Source organism: Phascolarctos cinereus, unplaced genomic scaffold, assembly GCF_003287225.1.
Source record: "Phascolarctos cinereus isolate Bilbo 61053 unplaced genomic scaffold, phaCin_HiC Scaffold_5;HRSCAF=322, whole genome shotgun sequence".
Classification (NCBI taxonomy): Eukaryota; Metazoa; Chordata; class Mammalia; order Diprotodontia; family Phascolarctidae; genus Phascolarctos; species Phascolarctos cinereus.
Window position 1 is genome coordinate 42,282,801 of NW_027555958.1, and position 6,000 is coordinate 42,288,800.

The 6,000-nt window shown below is 39.9% G+C and overlaps 1 pseudogene; it reads left to right on the forward strand.

Moving 5' to 3' along the window:
* The first annotated feature begins 999 nt into the window (after nucleotides 1-999).
* LOC110221153 (ubiquitin carboxyl-terminal hydrolase 15 pseudogene) lies at nucleotides 1,000-4,112 on the forward strand (annotated as a pseudogene).
* Nucleotides 4,113-6,000: the final 1,888 nt, after the last annotated feature.

The following is a 6,000-nucleotide window of genomic DNA, read 5'->3' on the forward strand; positions in this document are numbered from 1 at the left end:
CTGGTGGTACCTCTGGACCTCATGAACTTTCATGATTGCCTGGACATCTCCTTCTTGGAATACTCATTTCAAGTAAAAGTACAAAGTAGTTTTGATGACTGATGCTTTATAATATAACTTGAAGTCTTGAGGTACTGTTCTCCTTTCCAATGAAACACAAGTTCTGACATACTATAACATGCTTTGAGTACAGTCCTTGCAACAGACTGTGTCTGCTTTCCAAAGACCAGCCTAAGTATGGAGAATGTTATCATCAGTAGGTCTTCCACTTGGTAATAAATTCCTTAAGTAAGGCAACCTATAAAACAAAGATTTCCTGATATTAGGAATCCTTTTGTCCCTCCTTGGACTCCTCACCAAGTTTCCCTTATGTGTTTCTTCCTGCTGGGACAGCCCCACTGGGATCCAACAGTCCATGCTTCTGTTATGTTCATACACAGTACTTCTTTCTACTACAAGAGATCACAATCCCTGAAGTTGCCACTGTCCTATGATGACTATGTTTTCATACCCATCTGCTACCACTTCCACTGCCATTGGTCACCACCACTCAGTAGCCACTTATGCTACTATTCATCTCCAACAACTACTGGTACCTCTGTATTTCATGACCTCTCAAAATTGCCTGACTACCTCCATCTTGGAATATTTATTCACCTAAGGTCAGGAAAGAATAAATACCCAAGACAGAGGTAGCCGTGTGATCATAGCCTCATGTCAACCTTCCTAATGATCACTTGGAATGAAACCAGGCAGGAAATATCCACACATTCTCCAATGGCTGGTCATTCCCGTAGGCAAATCCACACATACTGGTAGGGAAGATGAATAGATTTTAATTAAGTGAATCAAATGAATTCAGAACTGTTTGGATGGTCACATTCAAAAAGCGGCCATCATTGTTCTCACAACGCTCCGGGGCGGTGCCGCCGCCGCTGCCGCTGCTGGTATCACCACCGCTGCCCCTGTCACCGCCTCCGCTGCCACCAGTGGGAGAAGATGGCGGAGGGAGGAGCGGCGGATCTGGACACCCAGCAGTCCGACATCGCTAGGCTCCTCAAAACCTCACTCCAGAAAGGGGACACCTGGTATTTAGTGGATAGTCGTTGGTTCAAACAGTGGAAAAAATATGTTGGGTTTGACAGTTGGGACAAATACCAAATGGGAGATCAAAATGTGTACCCTGGTCCCATTGATAGTTCTGGACTCCTTAAAGATGGTGATGCTCAGTCCCTTAAGGAACATCTTATTGATGAATTGGATTATATCCTATTGCCAAATGAAGGCTGGAATAAACTTGTCAGCTGGTACACATTGATGAAGGGTCAGGCACCCATAGCATGCAAGGTGGTTGAACAGGGTATGTTTGCAAAGCACTGCAAAGTAGAAGTATATCTAACAGAATTAAAGCTGTGTGAAAATGGAAATATGAACAATGTTGTAACACGAAGATTTAGCAAAGCTGACACAATAGATACAATTGAAAAAGAAATAAGAAAAATCTTCAATATTCCTGATGAAAAAGAGACCAGATTATGGAATAAATACATGAGTAATACATTCGAACCACTAAATAAGCCAGACAGTACCATTCAGGATGCTGGTTTATATCAAGGACAGATGCTAGTAATAGAGCAGAAAAAAGAAGATGGAACATGGCCAAGGGGTCCTTCAACTCCTAAGTCCCCAGGTGCATCCAATTTTTCAACTTTACCAAAGATCTCTCCTTCATCTCTATCAAATAATTATAACAACATCAACAACAGAAGTGTGAAAAATTCAAACTATTGTCTCCCATCATACACTGCTTATAAGAACTATGATTATTCAGAGCCAGGAAGAAACAATGAACAGCCTGGCCTATGTGGCCTAAGTAACTTGGGAAATACGTGTTTCATGAATTCAGCTATTCAGTGTTTGAGCAACACCCCTCCACTTACTGAGTATTTCCTCAATGACAAATATAAAGAAGAACTGAATTTTGACAATCCCTTAGGAATGAGAGGTGAAAGAGCGAAATCTTATGCCGAACTCATCAAGCAAATGTGGTCCGGAAAATACAGCTATGTCACCCCAAGAGCCTTTAAGACACAAGTAAGATGTTTTGCACCTCAGTTTTCTGGGTATCAACAGCAAGACTGCCAAGAATTGCTAGCTTTCCTCTTAGATGGTCTACATGAAGATTTGAATAGAATTAGGAAAAAAACCTTATATTCAACTGAAGGATGCTGATGGAAGGCCTGACAAGGTGGTTGCTGAAGAAGCCTGGGAAAACCATTTAAAGAGAAATGACTCTATCATAGTAGATATATTTCACGGCCTTTTCAAATCAACTTTAGTTTGTCCTGAGTGCGCTAAGATTTCAGTAACATTTGATCCTTTTTGTTACTTGACACTTCCACTGCCTATGAAAAAAGAGCATACCTTGGAAGTTTATTTAGTTAGCATGGATCCACTTACCAAACCTATGCAGTACAAAGTAGTTGTTCCCAAAATTGGAAATATAATAGATATTTGCACAGCTCTATCTGCTTTGTAAGGGGTACCAGCTGATAAGATTCAAAATTACCACTAATAGAACAGAAGATAATGAGCAAGTCATAATTCCTGTTTGTTTAAGAGAAAAGTACAGACACACAGGTTATAGCCACCATAGTGGTTCATCACTCTTTGGCCAACCTTTTCTTATGGCAGTACCTAGAAATAATACTGAAGAAAAACTCCACAATCTTCTGTTGTTGAGGATGTGCCGTTATGTAAAAACATCTACTGAAACTGAAGAAACAGAAGGATCCCTACACTGCTGCTGAAAGGACCAAAATATTAATGGGAATGGCCCAAATGGAATACATGAAGAATGTTCCCCAAGTGAAATGGAAACAGATGAGACAGATGATGAATCTAGCCAGGATCAGGAACTTCCTTCAGAAAATGAAAACAGTCAGTCTGACGATTCAGTTGGAGGAGATAATGATTCTGAAAATGGATTATATACTGAAGAGACTTGTAAAGGTCAACTTCTCATGGGACACAAAAAGCGATTATTTACATTCCAGTTCAACAACTTAGGCAATACTGATATCAACTACATCAAAGATGATGCAAGCCATATTAGATTTGATGACAGACAGCTTAGACTAGATGAAAGATCTTTCCTTGCTTTGGATTGGGATCCTGAATTGAAAAAAAGATATTTTGATGATAATGCAGCTGAGGATTTTGAAAAACATGAAAGTGTGGAATACAAACCTCCCAAAAAACCTTTCGTGAAATTAAAAGATTGCATTGAACTTTTTACAACAAAAGAAAAGCTAGGTGCTGAAGATCCTTGGTACTGTCCAAATCGTAAAGAACATTAGCAGGCTACAAAAAAATTAGATTTCTGGTCACTGCCTCCAGTACTGGTTTTTCTTACAGCAGATATATGAGGGATAAGTTGGACACATTAGTTGATTTTCCTATTAATGACTTGGATATGTCAGAATTCCTTATTAATCCAAATGCAGGGCCTCGCCACTACAATTTAATTGCTGTGTCCAACCACTATGGAGGGATGGGAAGAGGGCACTATACTGCTTTCGCAAAAAATGAAGATGATGGAAAATGGTACTATTTTGATGACAGTAGTGTCTCAACTGCTTCTGAAGACCAAATTGTGTCCAAAGCAGCATATGTGCTCTTCTACCAGAGACAGGACACTTTCAGTGGAACTGGCTTTTTTCCCCTTGGCCGAGAAACTAAACAAGGTACTTCAGCTGCCACAGGCATCCCATTAGAAAGTGATGAAGATCGTAATGAGAATGACAATGACATAGAAAATGAAAACTGCATGCACACTAACTAATGAAAGTCCTAGAAGCCATAAAAGAGAGACTTTTCTGCAGGTGGTTTCTGTTGAAATAATGAAGTTACCCACCACATTAAAACAGAAGTCTGAGACGGGGAGTTTCAAATAAGAGAATATAAATCCTTTATCAGATTTTAACTTGTGCAGTACTTGAAGTGAAACACAATGAAAACTTTAACAGAAATTGTCTCTTAATACATTAACAGTCTTGTACTTACAAGCTAAATATATATAGGAAATCACAAATAAACCCCTTTTAAGTTTGCTGCTGTTTTGATGAAAAAAAAAGCGGCCATTAGTGATTCAATGTCAACATGGCAGGTGATCTTCAGAGCAGTAGCCATCCCCCAGGGATTTATGTGTGGCCATGTACCATTTAACTGTTGTAAAAATTAAATGGCACAATGAGTGTGAAAACATTATGAGAAAATTAAAAACACTAAGAAAGTTCAAATGAAAAAAAAATGTATGTAAAATGCTTTCCAAAGAATAGCTATATAAATGTCAGCTAATGTTATTATTATTAAGAATGGAATTCTGATAGTTTAAGGGGTGGGGTGAAGGTATCAATGGAGCTCTGAACCCAACTGCAATCAGTTCCACTTAAGGAATTCCCAAGCTGAAAAGGATTTTCTCCGGTAAAGGGAAATACCAAAGGACAGCAGGCAGAGCCACTGAGGATAATAAACCTGGTTACCAGATGGTAGGAAGAAAATGGAGATGCATATGTGAAGCTTCTCTCTTTCCCTGGAGGAAAGGGTTAACACCTTCTTTGAGAAGGTAACAAAAGGAAAAACAAATGGAGAGGGCAAGAATTTTCCAGGTGTGTTCAAGCTGAAGATAAATCTGAAATAATGAATACCTGAGAGTCCTGTCATGCCTCCAATCACCTCTGGCTGCTCAGTGAACTTATACTTGAAGAGAGCAAAAGTCCCTTGATAGGAGGAGGGAGATGTGATCTGTCTGCTGCAGAATCTGGTGCTGGCTTCCTCTTTTCCTCCCTTTGACCTTGATGTTGGAATTTCCTGGTAATCCTGAAAGTTTTAGAATTGAGCAGTCCTTGCTGCTGGATTCATGTTAGCCTTCCATGAAGTGGAATGGTGAGATCAGTACTGTAGCTACTTCTGTAGCTAGATGTAAGTGACCAATGAGTGAAATGGATGGGAGACCAACACTGCAGAAGAGGCCTGGTGATAGAGGATCTTGGTGACAGAGACAGGAACAAGAGCTGTGAGGACAGAGGGCATCCCAGGAGATTGTTTGCTAAATGTTGTAAGGCTTCTGAATCCTTCCACCACTTACCCAGATTCCATGTTAATATCCTATGATCCTAAGATTGGTAAGGATAATCCTTTCTTTTGTACCTTTCCATAAACTATGAATTTATGCAGCTGGGTACTCCCTTAAGTTATATCTGAAAATCTGGGTGGTGGGAAAATGGTAGAAAATTTTAGGACAATATTTGAAGTATATGGTGCCGTTAGAAAATTGCTGAACCTAATTCCTTTTACGCTATATTTGACAAACTTATGTTCACAGTATGCTTCAAATCTATATATGTGGGAAGAGGTCAAGAAGTGAGAGAAGACAACCCTAAGAGATGGGAGAAGGGTTGTCATGATTTGAATACAGAACATATTTTACATTTTAATATTTTCAGTAATATTCTATTTCATACTCTACATTAATTTTGGTCATAGCCATTAGGAGTTAGTCCGAACTATCTAGCATTGCTGCTGAAGTTATGAGCTTGGCGATAGGCAAGCAATCTAGGTGCCTGTAGGCTGACCATCCTCTAGTGGCCAATAAGGCTACTTCAACTTTTGTGGAAGTGCTCAAGAGAAACTGACAAGGCCACTAGGTTGGTGACTGAAGCAGAGTGCCACCTGGTGGTCACCTCACATATTGTACTATCTCATTATTATATGTAGTGACACTCTCTTCTTGTAGGTTTAAGAACTTGAACCACTTGAACCACACAAGTAGACTTCCACCATTGACCTGAAATCCTAGGATAGTATCTCCAGCTCCACACAAAGCCTACAACACTACAGGGACTCTTGCCTCAAGCTATCACAGGATGTTTCTATCCATACCAGGCACCGCAATGGTGCCAGTGACTCAGGCCAGCAGGATGAGCTATGCGGAATCAC